Here is a 15,419-nt window from a genome sequence, read left to right as displayed (position 1 = left end):
GACACTTGCTGGCTGTTCGCAGTTGCTGTTTCCAGGCCTCACCGTCTCAGGTTTGCCGTGACGAACCTGACTGTGGTGACTCGACTTAGGCGGTGGTTGGCTTGTGTGGTGCCTGGCATCAGAGCCACCGCCTGACCGCCTCCTGTGTTATTACTATCACAGGGGTGGGGGCAGGGCGTCATGGATGCAGGGTTTCCTCTGGGGGCTTGACAATGCTCTAGAACTGGACAGAGGGAGTGGGGGACACCTCTTGTGAATGCACTTCCTGTCATTAAATTGCTAAGTTGTGTCCAACTCCTTGCAGCCCCATGGACTGCAGCAGGCCAGGCTCACCCGTCCTTCACTATCTCCCAGAGTTCGCTCAAACTCATGTCCATCGAGTCGGTGATGCCATCCAACCGTCTCACCCTCTATGGTCCCCTTCTCCTCCCGCCTTCGATCTTTCCCAGCATCAGGGTCTTTCCCAATGAGTCAGTTTTTCACATCAGGTGGCCAAAGTATTGGAGCTTCGGGTTTAGCATAAGCCCTTCCAGTGAATTTTCAGGGTTAATTTCCTTTAGGATGGACTTGTTTGATTTCCTTACTGTCCAAGGGACTCTCAAGAGTCTTCTCCAACACCACAGTTCAAAAGCATCAATTCTTTGGGACTCAACTTTCTTTATGGTCCAACTCTCACATTCATACATGACTGCTGGAAAAACCATAGCTTTGACTAGACGGGCCTTTGCTGGCAAAGTTATGTCTCTGCTTTTTAATACGCTGTCTGAGTTTGTCATAACTTTTCTTCCAAGGAGCGTGTCTTTTAATGTCATGGCTTCAGTCACTGTCCACAGTGATTTTGGAGTTCAAGAAAATAAAATCTGTCACTGTTTCTACATTTACCCCATCTATTGGCCGTGAAGTGATGGGACCAGATGCCATGATCTTAGTGTTTTGAAATGTTGAGTTTTAAGCCAGCCTTTTCACTCTCTTCTTTCACTTTCACCAAAAGGCTCTTTAGTTCCTCTTCTATTTCTGCCATAAGGGTGGTATCATCTGAGGTTATTGATATTTCTCCCAGCAATCTTGATTCCAGCTTGTGCTTCATCCAGCCTGGCATTTTGCATGATTACTCTGCATAGAAGTTAAATAAGCAGGGCGACAATATACAGCCTTGACGTACTCCTTTCCTGACTTGGAACCAGTCCGTTGTTCCATGTTCCGGTTCAAACTGTTGCTTCTTGACCTGCACGCATATTTCTCAGGGGGCAGGTAAGGTGGGCTGGTATTCCTCTCTTTAAGAAGTTTCCACAGTTTGCTGTGATCCACACAGTCAAAGTATTTAGCGTAGTCCATGCAGCAGAAGGAGATGTTTATTTGGAATTCCCTTGCTGCTTCTATGATCCAACAGATGTTGGCAATTTGATCTCTGCTTTCTGCCTTTTCTAAATTCAGTTTGTACATTTAGAAGTTCTTGGTTCATGTACTGTTGAATCCTAGCTTGCAAGGGTTTTGAGCATTACTTTGCTTGCACGGGAAATGCAGTTGTGCTGCAGTTTGAACTTGCTTTGACATGCACTAAAAGCTACTGAATTGTGTGCTTTAAATGGTTGAAATGGCTGATTTTATGTTACATAAATTTTATCTCAATTTATAAAGCAACTCAATAGCCTAGCCATGGGCTTGGGGACAGACCTCAGGGCCACAGTACCCTGGGCTCAGGGCTGCTGGACAGAGGGGCATGAGGGTGAGGGAGGGGCAGAGGCGGCCGGCACACCTGGGTCCTGCCGCACTGGGGGCAGCCAGTGTCCAGCCCTGCAGGTCACCTGGAGGCCTGAGCTCGCTGTCAGAGCAGTGGCCAGGGCTCCTCATGAGGGCTCAGGGGTCAGCTGCAGGATCCCTGGACGTGTGCCCCGAGAGCCCACACAGCTGGGCCTTGCTCAGGCCGAGCACAGCGGGGACCCTGGGTGCCTCATCCTCCCGCTGGGACAGACCTGCTCCTGGGACGGAAGGAAGGACAGGCAGGGGCTGGAACGGTCAGAGGCTCAGGCCAGGCGGCCAGCTCTTCTCACCCTGGACGGAGCTAGTGAAAAAGCTGCTCCTGATCAGAACCCAGAGCGCTTCCGGCCGGTCACTGCCTTCCTAGAAACCAAGCTCGCAGCAAGCAGCAGAGCTGCAGCCAGGGGCTCGGGCGTCAGGAGTTCCTTGAGGCCGTGTGTGAGACACAGAAGAGCACGCAGAGCCTGTGCGTCCGTCAGCATGCAGCAGGGCGTGTCTGTGCCACGTGGAATTGGGTAACATCAGAGTGTTAGGGTACATGGTTATCAAGATGCCCACAAAACATTAAACGGAAAAGCCGGGCAGTGGATATTATTAAATTCCTACTAAGTGCCATGCCAACGTATTAGACTGGGGACAACCACGGTGGCCAAGACACAGAGTCAGCCCCCTCCCTGTCACAGGACATATTCCAGCAGAGAAGACAGACAGACTCAAAGCAGAGAGGAGGACCCGAGACTGTAACAGCCTGGTGGGGTCTCATCTGTAAGAGGCTGTTTTTCAGTGTTTCACAGTAATAGAAGGAGAAGCAGGCCTGTGATGGGGACGGAGGTGTTAGGCCTGGAGGCGCCAGCTGACCAGTGGTCACGTCCAGGGTGAACGGTGCTGGGCCCGTGGTGGTCTCTGGGCCAGGGCTTGAGTCTCGGGGGCCAGAGAGCCCTTTGGATGTGGCTGTGAATGCAGTTGCCTGGACGGAAGTCGGTGAGATGCGGGTGGGGGAGAGAGGTCTGGGGTCCCTCCTCTCTGGCATTTCAGAGAGGCGGGACCTGAGTCAAGGAGCCTTGGCAGGAGACTGAGGGGACACAGCACCCACGGTGGCACCAGGCACTTGCTGGTCAGTGAACGAAGGCGAGACGTGACCCCAGCTGACCTCAAGCTCACAAGGGGCACCAGAGATCTCCGGGCAAGTGGGATGGGCCTGGGGGCCAGTCAGCATAAAGGGGGAGGGGGAAGGGGCAGGGGTGAGGATGGTGTCCAGGTCCCAGCGTGTGCAGACAGGGCGGGAGGCTCAGCCATCGTTCAGACGTCCCTGGCGGTTCAGGTTGAGGACAAGAATGATGCGTTCAGGTTAAGGCAGGACAGGTGTCCGGAGGGGATGGGGTCTGGCTGGAGCTGTGGAATGGGGAGTGTGCCGGCTGCCTCACGGCTGCCCCGAGGGCATCAGGTCCCAACCCTGGAGCCTGTCTTACAAGGGACAAGGGTGCTCGCAGTTTCGAGTGAAAGATCTGGAAAGGTTAAGTTACCCTGGACTGTCGGGATGAGGCCTAAACACGGCCACCTCTCCTTAGAGGAGGGAGGCAGAAAGGCGGTGTTTTGCGGGCAGAGGAGGAGGAGGCCACCTGAGTGCACACGCTGGGATCAGAGGGGGCGGTCCTGAGCCAAAGGAGCTCAGCCCCTGGGGGGAGCAAGGAACAGGCCCCTTCCCCCTGAGCCCCTGGGGTGCCTCGGCCTTGGTGGCACCCGGCTTCAGCCTGGTGGTACTGATTTCTGCCTTTTGGGACCCAGAGCTGTTCCCCCAGGGAACAAATCCCTGTTGTTTTCAGGCACCCAGTTTGGGGTGATTTGTTACAGCCATCCCAGGACACTCCCAGACTCAGTGGTGCTGGACGTGAGCGGTGCCCAGAAGCTGCTGGGAGCTCATCTCCGGGTACGTCTCTTGCGAATGCACAAGGACAGGACTTTACCTGGGAGCCGGGCAGGACAGCGGGGTGTCGGTGCGGGAGGCCTGAGTGTGCGGCGTGCAGCCCCACAGGCCTTGGAGCTCAGGCCTGTGGGGGAAGCCCGTGTCTTCCCGCCAACCCCCAGTACCTGAAGCTGCCCCCTGGGAGCTGGCCCTTGGTCCGTCCTGCAGGCGGGCTCAGGCGGGGCCTGTGGCCAGGTCCCTCCAGGGAGGGCCCTTGCCCCGTGTGGTGCTGAGGACCGTGGGTGAGCAGGAACAGCTCTGCCCCAGTGAGAGGAGGCTGTGGGGCTCTGGGTGCAGTGGGCACCGAGGACCCAGCAGCCTGGCCAGGAGGGAGGGCACACCCTCGTGGGGCCCAGACTGAAAGGCCTGCAGAGCTGGGATGCGGGGAACTAAAAGCCAGGTCAGCTCCCTGTGCTGTAACACCCGCTTCCATACCGCAGGCTGGTGTCCCCCGGGGAGCTGTCTGTCCCTGCTCAGACTTGCTGTCTTCATCTAAAGCAGAACGACAAGGGTGTCCGCCCTGCAGGGCTCTGGTGGGAACCGGAAGGCTCGCAGGTGCTCAGAAAGCACTGCCGATCCTCACAACTTTTTAACTTGGCTGTTTATGTTGAGGTCAGCGGAGGCTCACGTGCAGTTGTGAAGAATAGCACACGGAGAGCCCAGGTCTGCTCTACCTGTCTCCCTCCGTGACGACATGGTGGCAGCATCTGGCCCAGCTGTGACGCAGCATCAGTGGCAGGGCACCCGCAGCTGGAGGCAGGGCCCCGGCAGTCCCACCAGCCCGGGGCATGCCCTGCCCTGACTCAGCAGGCCCTACCCTGGAAACCCTGCTGAGTCACCTTCCCATAACCGTGTGTGTTTATTTCTGGGCCCTCCGTTCTACACCACTGACCCCTGTGTGTGTTTCTAATGCCAGTCCTGCTGTTTTAATTTCTGTAGCTTTGTAGTACAGTTTGAAATCAGGACAGGAGATACCTCCAGCTTTTTCTTCTTTCTCAAGACTGTTTTGGCTATTGGGGATCATTTGTGTTTCCATATAAATTTTAGAATTATTTGTTCTAGTTCTGTGAAAAATGCCATTGGTATTTTGATAGGGATTGACGTGAATCTGTAGATCGCCTTGGGTAGTATGGCCATTTTAGGAATATTAATTTTTCCAATGCATGAGCACAATATACTTTTCCATTTGTATCATCTTCACTTTCTTTCATCAATATCTTATAGTTTTCAGAGTGCTTTACCTCTTTGGTTAGATTTATTCTGATGTATTTTATTCTTTTTGGTACAAATGTAAATTAGGTTGTTTCTTAATATTGCTTTCTGATAGTTCATTATTAGTGTATAAAAACGCAACAGATTTCTGTGTATTAATTTTGTATCCTGCAATTTTGCTAAATTCATTTATTAATTTCAAATGTTTTTTGTGGTGTCTTCAGAGTTTTCTCTCTGTTTAGTATCATGTCATTGTCGAACACTGACAGTTTTGCGTCTTTCTTCAGATTTGTATTATTATTGTTCTATTGCCTGATTACTGTGATTAGGAATTCCAACGCAAGGTTGAATAAGGGTTGAGAATGGGCATACTTGGACACACTAGTCGTGTCCTGGTCTTAGATAGGACACTAAGCATCTTAGAGAACGCTTTCAGCTTTTCACTATTGGGTATAATGTTGGCTGTAGCTTTCTCACATATGGCCTTTCTAAAATGTTGAGGTACGTCCCCTTTTTGTCCACTTGGTTGAGAGATTTTATAAGTTAAAGTTGAATTGTGTCAAAAGCTTTTTCCGCACCTATTGAGATGACTAGATGAGTTTTATTCTTCAACTTGTTAATGTGGTGTGCGGATTCTGGATATACAGTAAGTCCCCTACATACGAATGAGTTCTACTCTGAGAATGTGCTTGAAAGTCCAACAAAGTTAGCCTAGGTACCCAACTAACACACTCAGCTATATAGTATTGTACGTTTGTAATACTATTTTGTATTACGTTATTATTAAATTGTAATACGTTTGTACTACTTTTCACACAAATAATACATAAACAACACAGAAAATAAAAAACATATTTGATCTTACAGTACAGTACCTTGAAAAGTACAATCAGTTCAGTTCAGTTCATTTGCTCAGTCGTGTCCAACTTTGCAACCCCATGGACTGCAGCACACCAGGCTTCCCTGTCCATCACCAACTCCTGGAGTTTGCTCAGACATATGTCCACTGAGTCCGTGATGCCATCCAACCACCTCATCCTCTGTCGTCCCCTTCTCCTCCTGCCTTCAGTCTTTCCCAGCATCAGGGTCTTTTCCAATGAGTCAGTTCTGTGCATCAGGTGGCCAAAGTATTGGAGTTTCAGCTTCAGCATCAGTCCTTCCAATGAACATTCAGGACTGATCTCCTTGAAGATTGATTGGTCTGATCCCCTTGCAGTCCAAGAGACTCTCAAGAGTCTTCTCCAGCACCACAGTTCAAAAGCATCAATTCTTTGGCACTCAGCTTTCTTTATGGTCCGACTCTCACATCCATAACATGACTACTGGAAAAACCATAGCCTTGACTAGACGGACCTTTGTTGGCAAAGTAATGTCTCTGCTTTTTAATATGCTATGTAAGTTGGTCATAGCTTTTCTTCCAAGGAGCAAGCATCTTTTAATTTCATGACTGCAGTCACCATCTGCAGTGATTTTGGAGCCCAAGAAAATAAAGTCTGTCACTGTTTCCACTGTTTCCCCATCTATTTCCCATGAAGTGATGGGACTGGATGCCAAGATCTTCACTTTTTGAATGTTGAGTTTGAAGCCGGCTTTTTCACTTTCCTCTTTCACTTTCATCAAGAGGCTCCTTAGTTCCTCTTCCATTTCTGCCATAAGGGTGGTGTCATCTGTATATCTAAGGTTATTGATATTTCTCCCAGAAATCTTGATTCCGGCTTGTGCTTCATCCAGCCTGGAATTTTGCATGATGTACTCTGCATGTAAGTTAAATAACCAGGGTGACAATATACAGCCTTGACGTACTCCTTTCCTAACTTGGAACCAGTCTGTTGTTCCATGTCCAGTTCTAACTGTTGCTTCCTGACCTGCATACAGATTTCTCAAGAGACAGGTCAGGTGGTCTGGTATTCCCATCCCTTTAAGAATTTTCCACAGTTTGTTGTGATCCACACAGTCAAAGATTTTGGCATAAAGCAGAAGTAGATGTTTTTCTGGAATTCTCTTGCTTTTTCTATGATCCAATGGATGTTGGCAGTTTGATCTCTGGTTCCTCTGCCTTTTCTAAATCCATTTTGGACACCTGGAAGGTCTTGGTTTGAACAGTATGAAACAGCAAAATGATAGGATACTGAAAGAGGAGCTCCCCAGGTCGGTAGGTGCCCAATATGCTACAGGAAATCAGTGGAGAAATAACTCCAGAAAGAATGAAGGGATGGAGCCAAAGCAAAAACAATACCCAGTTGTGGATGTGACTGGTGATAGAAGCAAGATCTGATGCTGTAAAGAGCAATATTGCATAGGAACCTGGAATGTCAGGTCCATGAATCAAGGCAAATTGGAAGTGGTCAAACAGGAGATGGCAAGAGTGAATGTCGACATTCCAGGAATCAGCGAATTAAAATGGACTGGAGTGGGTGAATTTAACTCCGATGACGATTATATCTACTACTGCAGGCAGGAATCCCTCAGAAGAAATGGAGTAGCCATCGTGGTCAACAAAAGAGTCCAAAATGCAGTACTTGGATGCAATCTCAAAAACAACAGAATGATCTCTGTTCGTTTTCAAGGCAAACCATTCAATATCACAGTAATCCAAGCCTATGCCCCAACCAGTAACACTGAAGAAGCTGAAGTTGAACGGTTCTATGAAGACCTACAAGACCTTTTAGAACTAACACCCCCAAAAGATGTCCTTTTCATTATAGGGGATGGAATGCAAAAGTAGGAAGTCAAGAAACACCTGGAGTAACAGGCAAATTTGACCTTGGAATATGGAATGAAGCAGGGCAAAGGCTAACAGAGTTTTGCCAAGAGAATGCACTGGTCATAACAAACACCCTTTTCCAACAACACAAGAGAAGACTCTACACATGGACATCACCAGATGGTCAACACTGAAATCAGATTGATTATATCCTTTGCAGCCAAAGATGGAGAAGCTCTATACAGTCAGCAAACACAAGACCAGGAGCTGATTGTGGCTCAGATCATGAACTCCTTATTGCCAAATTCAGACTTAAATTGAAGAAAGTAGGGAAAACCACTAAGCCATTCAGGTATGACCTAAGTCAAATCCCTTTTGATTATACAGTGGAAGTGAGAAATAGATTTAAGGGACTAGATCTGATAGACAGAGTGCCTGATGAACTATGGATGGAGGTTCATGACACTGTACAGGAGACAGGGATCAAGACCATCCCCATGGAAAAGAAATGCAAAAAAGCAAAATGGCTGTCTGGGGAGGCCTTACAAATAGCTGTGAAAAGAAGAGAAGCGAAAAGCAAAGGAGGAAAGAAAAGATATAAGCATCTGAATGCAGAGTTCCAAAGAATAGCAAGGAGAGATAAGAAAGCCTTCCTCAGTGATCAATGCAAAGAAATAGAAGAAAACAAGAGAATGGGAAAGATTAGAGATGTCTTCAAGAAAATTAGAGATACCAAGGGAACATTTAATGCAAAGATGGGGTCGATAAAGGATAGAAATTGTACGGACCTAACAGAAGCAGAAGATATTAAGAAGAGGTGGCAAGAATACACAGATGAACTGTACAAAAAAGATCTTCAAGACACAGATAATCATGATGGTGTGATCACTCACCTAGAGCCAGACATCCTGGAATGTGAAGTCAAGTGGGCCTTAGGAAGCATCATTACGAACAAAGCTAGTGGAGGTGATGGAATTCCAGTTGAGCTATTTCAAATCCTGAAAGATGATGCTGTGAAAGTGCTGCACTCAATATGCCAGCAAATTTGGAAAACTCTGCAGTGGCCACAGGACTGGAAAAGGTCAGTTTTCTTTCCAATCCCAAAGAAAGGCAATGCCAAAGAATGCTCAAACTACTGCACAATTGCACTCATCTCACACGCTAGTAAAGTAATGCTCAAAATTCTCCAAGCCAGGCTTCAGCAATACATGAACTGTAAACTTCCAGATGTTCAAGCTGGTTTTAGAAAAGGCAGAGGAACCAGAGATCAATTGCCAACATCCACTGGATCATGGAAAAAGCAAGAGTTCCAGAAAAACATCTATTTCTGCTTTATTGACTATGCCAAAGCCTTTGATGTGTGGATCACAATAAACTGTGGAAAATTCTGAAAGAGATGGGAATACCAGACCACCTGACCTACCTATTGAGAAACCTATATGCAGGTCAAGGAGCAACAGTTAGAACTGGACATGGAACAACAGACTGGTTCCAAATAGGAAAAGGAGTACGTCAAGGCTGTATATTGTCACCCTGCTTATTTAACTTATATGCAGAGTACATCATGAAAAATGCTGGGCTGGAAGAAGCGCAAGCTGGAATCAAGATTTCTGGGAGAAATATCAATAGCCTCAGATATGCAGATGACACCACTCTTACGGCAGAAAGTGAAGAGGAACTAAAAAGCCTCTTGATGAAAGTGAAAGAGGAGAGTGAAAAAGTTGGCTTAAAGCTCAACATTCAGAAAACTAAGATCATGGCATCTGGTCCATCACTTCATGGGAAATAGATGGGGAAACAGTGGAAACAGTGTCAGACTTTATTTTCTTGGGCTCCAAAATCATTGCAGATGGTGACTGCAGCCATGAAATTAAAAGACGCTTACTCCTTGGAAGGAAAGTTATGACCAACCTAGATAGCATATTCAAAAGCAGAGACATTACTTTGCCAACAAAGGTCCATCAAGTCAAGGCTATGGTTTTTCCAGTGGTCATGTATGGATGTGAGAGTTGGACTGTGAAGAAAGCTGAGGGCCAAAGAATTGATGCTTTTGAACTGTGGTGTTAGAGAAGACTCTTGAGAGTCCCTTGGACTGCAAGGAGATCCAACCAGTCCATTCTAAAGGAGATCAGTCCTGGGTGTTCATTGGAAGGACTGATGCTAAAGCTGAAACTCCAATACTTTGGCCACCTCATGCGAAGAGCTGACTCACTGGAAAAGACTCTGATGCTGGGAGGGATTGGGGGCAGAAGGAGAAGGGGACAACAGAGGATGAGATGGCTGGATGGCATCACCGACTCGATGGACATGAGTTTGAGTGAACTCCGGGAGTTGGTGATGGACAGGGAGGCCTGGCGTGCTGCGATTCATGGGGTCGCAAAGAGTCAGACACAACTGAGCGACTGAACTGGACTGAACTGAACTGAAGGTCTTGGTTCACGTACTGTTGAAGCCCAGCTTGGAGAATTTCGAGCATTACTTTGCTAGTGTGTGAGATGTGTGCAGTTGGGCAGCAGTTTGAACATTCTTTGGCGTTGCCTTTCTTTGGGATTACCTATTGTGCTTTGAGCAGTACAGTAGTTCCAGCTGTATCACTGCTGACCTTAAGCTTGCTTCTGGACATCCTGGGCTTGAAATAAAGAGACTGCACTGCTGTTCTCTATACAGTGCTGTACAATAAAGTCCACAAAAGCACAACCGTGTGAGGACGCACACGTGACGATGCGCATCAGACGCATGAACTGCATGTGTGACTGGACCTGTGGAAACGTGTTTGCTCCTTCAAAAGTTCGAAACCTGAAGGTTTGTATGTAGGGGACTGAGTATACAGAACCATTTTTGCATCCCTTAGACAGATCCTACCTGAGCATAGTGTATGATCCGTTCAACGTATTTTTCATTTCAGTTTGCTAGTATTTTGTTGAGAATTTTTATATCTATGTTCAACAGTGATACTAGCCTGTAATTTTCTTTCTTTATGGAATGTTTGTCTGGTTTTAGTAATCAGGGTTATGCTGGCTTCAAAGAATGAGTTCAGAAGCATTCCTTCTGCTTCAGTTTTTTTGGAATAGTTTGAGACGGATAGGTGTTAACTCTTCCTAAATGTTTTGTAGAATTCACCTGTGACGCTGTCTAGATGTGGACTTGTGTTTGCTGGGACTTCAACACTTTTTTGAATTCCATTTTCACTTAAGTATTGTGTTTCTGTTTATGTCTTTGATGTTCCAAAGCCACCACTCTTGCTATTTCTTTCTTGTTTAAAGAACATTCTCTAGCTGTTTTTGGAGGGTTAGGTCAACCAGCAAGAAAGTCTGAGTTGTCTTTCATCTGAGAAAGTCTTCATCTCTCTTTTATTCCTGAAGGACATTTTTTTTTTTCTGAATGTCGGTTCCTAGGTTGACAGTTCTTCTCTTTCAACACTTAAAATAACTTTTGCCACTTTTATTCTGACTTCCTTGGTTTCTGATGATAAATCCATTGTCATTAAAATTACTTTTTCTCTATATGTAATGGCTTTCCAGGTGGTGCTAGTGGTAAAAAACAAAAAACCCACCTGCCAGTGCAGGAGATGCCAAAGCCAGGGATTCATCCCTGAGTTGGGAAGGTGCCCGGAGGAGGAAATTGGTGGCCCACTCTAGTATCCTTGCGTAGAGAATCCCATGGACAGAGGAGCCGGGCAGGCTGCAGCCCGGGGGCTCGCAGAGTCGCACACGAGCGAGCGTCTGAACGCGTACATGTAGGGTGTCTCCTCTCTGTTCCTGTGTGCAGTGTGCTTCTTTTGGTCTTGGGTCTTCAGAGCTGTGGCTGTGCTGTGCCTCAGTGTGCATGTCTTTGGGTCTATTCTGTTCCGGGGTTTACTCACTTTGTGGACTCTGTAAGATAATGTCCTTTCCTAGGTAGTTTGCCAGCCTTTTTTTCATTACCCTCCTCCTGGGGACTCTAGTAACACAAATGTTTGATCTTCAGTTATAATTCCACATGTCCCCGAGGCTCTGTTTATTTTTAAAAATCTATTTTCTTTGTTGTTTAGATTGAATTCCCTGATTCTTTCATCTGACTCCTCCATTCCGCCATATATAGAGCCAGTCCCCTGAGTTTTTTATTTTGGTTATTGTATTTTCATTTCTTAAATTTCCACTTCTTCTTTATATCTTCCCTTTCTAAAACCTTCTATTTATTTTCTGATATTTTCTATTTTTTCATTTGTTTCAAGTATATTTGTAATTGCTTATTGAAGCACTCTGATGATGACTATTTTAAAATCTCTATCAGACAATTTTAACATCTTATCATCCCATTGTTAGAATCTCTTAATTATCTTTTTTCTTTTTTTCCATTGAGCTTGAGATACGCCTGGTTTTTGCTATGACAAGTGATTTTCGATGGCAACCTGGACCTTTTGGATACTGTATCACAAGAGACTGAATCTTCCTTAAACTTCTGATTTAGCTGGCTTCCTCTGATGCTGCTCTGGCAAGGAAAGAGGAAGGTATCACCTCATTATTGCCCGGTGGGGGTACTGCCAGGTGTCCAGGTTTACCGTCAGCCCCTGTCTACCCCTCACTTATTACTACCGGGTGAGGGTAGGAGTTCCGGCTGCCTGTGCAGCCCCCATGGGGGGCTTCCCTGATGGCTCAGTGGGTAAAGAATCCACCTGCCAATGCAGGAGACTCAGTAGATGCTGGTTTGATCCTTGGGTCGGGACGATCCCCTGGAGGCGGAAATGGTACCCTCTCCAGTATTCTTGCCTGGAGAATCCCATGGACAGAGGGGCCTGGCAGCTACAGTCCATGGGTCACAAAGAGATGGACACGACAGAGCAACTGAGCACATGTGCACAGCAGGAGGAACAGAGAAAAGTACAGCTGACCCTTGAGCAACACAGTGGCGAGGGGAGCTGATCCTGCATGCATTCATCAACCCACGTGTGACTTCACAGGTGGCCCACTGCGCCTGCGGTTTGCCCCACGGTCTGCATCTTCCCTCCTGACCCTCACCACCTCCCCATCGCCTGGAGCATCCCAACAGAGCTGATGTGCGTCCTCTCCACACTCCGTGGCTCAGAGGCTGGGTTAGCCTTCTTCCCAGGGAACTGGTGATGCTCACCAGGCCACAACCCCTCAGAACAGGTCTGCTCCAGCCTGGGGCCACCCTGGAGCCAGGGAGCCCCCAGAGAACAAGCCAGCCTGTCCACAGGGTTGCTGGGAGAGTTCACGCTCTTGCCTTGTGTGGTGAAGCCACACTTGGCTGGACACAACCAGCCAGGCCGAGAGCAGCACCGCTGTGCCAGCTGATCTGCAGGAGGACGGGCAAGGGGCAAGGCTGCTGTTTAAGCCTCTGCACTGCGGAAGGTTTGCGAGAGTGTTACCATGGTAACAGCTGACTGGTACATGGAGTAAGCAAGGAGCATCTGCCGCTAGGCTTCAAAGGTGGGTGTTTTCGCTGGGTGGTGTTGCTGTAACGAAGTGCCACAGACTTGGTGATGTAAGACTAAGCTTACTGCGCACAGTTCTGCAGGTCGGCCACCTGCGTGAGCTTGACTGGGGGTCTCAGAAAGCGGAAATCAGCCTGCTGGCCTGGCTGTGTTCTCATCTGGGGCTTGGGCATCCTCATCCATCAGATGATCTTTGGCTAAACTCAGCTCCTGTGGTTGCAGGACTGAAGTCCTGTTTCTCGTGAGAGCTGACAGCCCTGAGCTCGTACTGCTGCTCCTTCGCTCCAACATGAGACCCACGAGCACTGCTCTCTGCGGGCTTGGAGGGATCCTGCGGTTCAGTCTTGCTCAGTCCCTGGGAGGGCAACTGCCAAGTTCTTTCTTTCCATCCCTGACCTCTGTCCTGTCTTCTAACTTTCTGTCCCTGACCTCTCACCTCACCGCTGCATTTCCAGAGGCCTCAGGCGCTTGGGCCTGCCGGCCAGGGAACCCTCTGCCGTCCACACACTTTTCACTGAAAACATCACCTCCTGGCCCGAGGGCTTCCCGCTCTGGGGTTTCCCAGGAATGGCGATAAGACAGACTCACCCTTCAGGTCCCGTTAGACCCCAGCAGTGGGGGACAGGCAGGGCAGAGGTGTCTCGGGAAGGGGAGTCCGACCGCCCCCCTGCACACCCTGACAGCCGTTGTCACAGCTGCTTGAATGGAGTCTCTAGGGGAAGTCTTCCACCCTGAGAGCTCAAAGTCCGTCTCCACAGCTGGGAGAAGTGGGTCTCAGTTTGGAACCGACTTCCCAGGCAGGCAGGGCCTCGGGGAGCCGGGCCTCTTCACCCCTGGCCCAGCTGACTGTCCTGTGGGCGGCTGTTCACTGCCTGCCAGGTGGGCCTCGACCCTGAGCGTTCTCACTGCCCCCGCCCGACTCCCACAAAGGCCCCTTGTGCTAGCTGTCCCCCGCAGACAGTGGGTTGCTCTGGTACTCTCACGCGGGTCGCTCCAGTGGGCAGCAAGAGCGAGGGCGTCCCCAAGCATCACAGGATATCTGACCAAGTCAGCCACCAATTTTAAGTAACATTTTCCCACGGACAACAGCCTTCTAGGCAGCAGAGTGGTTTCTGCCTTCCCATTCTATCAAGGTGTGTGTGTGTGTGTGTGTGTGTGTGTGTGTGTGTGTGTGTGACTCTTCCCAGGACACGAAGTCTCTAACACTGAATCACATCTGTATTAATTCAGGAAGCATTGCTGAGCCCTCTCGTCGAGCCAGCTCTGTCCTAAGAAGTAATAAACCGGATGACCGGGACGGGGGCCCTGACTCCAGGAGTTTCTCGCAAGAGAGATTGTAGAGAAACGGCTCACTCAGGAATGCGAGACCTGCAAATACAGCAGTGCCTGGAACTGCCTGTGCTCCGGGAATGCCCATGACTGAGCTTCAGCTTCTGGGTTCAGTGGCCGAGTTTCACCTCCATGATGGGCTCCCTGCGCCCCCCATCCTTGGATGAAGTGGAGTGAAGTGAAGTCGCTCAGTCGTGTCCGACTCTTTGTGACCCCATGGACTGTAGCCTACCGGGCTCCTCCGTCCATGGGATTTTCCAGGCGAGAATACTGGAGTGGGTGCCATTCCCTTCTCCAGAGGATCTTCCCGACCCAGGGATCGAACCCGGGTCTCCCACATTGTAGGCAGACGCTTTACCGTCTGAGCCACCAGGGAAGCATGTGGTGCTGGGGGCAGTCACAGCCCCACCTCCCATCCGCCCACCACGGTGTCGGCTGCTTAGTGGGGGCCAGCAGGCACAGTGCTCGTTACGGGGGAAGAGACCAAAGCAAATATTGAAACAGGTCTGAATATTGATGTTTGTGAATTTACGTTTCTAGGTACAGTGGCCAGTGACAAAGCACACAGATGTGGACCTCGACAGTGAAATGGACATTGATTTTATGTGCCTGAGAGAATGAGGCTTAACCTCCAAGACCTGTGGAGGCCTCTCCCCGTGCACATGTCACCTGGCTGTTTCCCGTTCTCTCGAGTGTGCAGCTGCAACACGGCACCTCCCACGGCATGCGGGCAGGGCCTCCTCACCACTGCACACGGCTCAGCCAGCCTGCGAGAATATTCTGGAGGGCAGTGGAGGGCGTGGCAGTCACTGTGTCCAGTGAGTGAGGCACAGAGGGAGTCGATGGCTTCTCGAAGGACACCTGTGTGCTGACACAGCTATGTGAAAGCGAGCTTATGGACGGTCATCATGGGTGGAGCTCTCTGAGTTTCTTCCTGCCATAAAAAGGATGGGTTTCCTCCAAGCATTCCAGCAGATCATATCATTTCTCACACGGACCCACCAGACCAGCACCATCCC

The 15,419-nt window shown here is 49.0% G+C and overlaps 1 long non-coding RNA gene across 1 annotated transcript; it reads left to right on the top strand.

The window, feature by feature from the left end:
- The first annotated feature begins 3,300 nt into the window (after nt 1-3,300).
- Nucleotides 3,301-14,934, top strand: LOC133239559 (uncharacterized). The gene is made up of 3 exons (XR_009733880.1): nt 3,301-3,685; nt 11,979-13,066; nt 14,302-14,934. It is a non-coding gene; the product is annotated as an uncharacterized LOC133239559 (long non-coding RNA).
- The last annotated feature ends 485 nt before the right edge of the window (nt 14,935-15,419 follow it).

The sequence above is a fragment of the Bos javanicus genome, chromosome 26 (genome assembly GCF_032452875.1).
Source record: "Bos javanicus breed banteng chromosome 26, ARS-OSU_banteng_1.0, whole genome shotgun sequence".
NCBI classification, from domain to species: Eukaryota; Metazoa; Chordata; class Mammalia; order Artiodactyla; family Bovidae; genus Bos; species Bos javanicus.
Note: the sequence above shows the minus strand (reverse complement) of the source record. Positions and strands in the feature narration are given on the sequence as shown.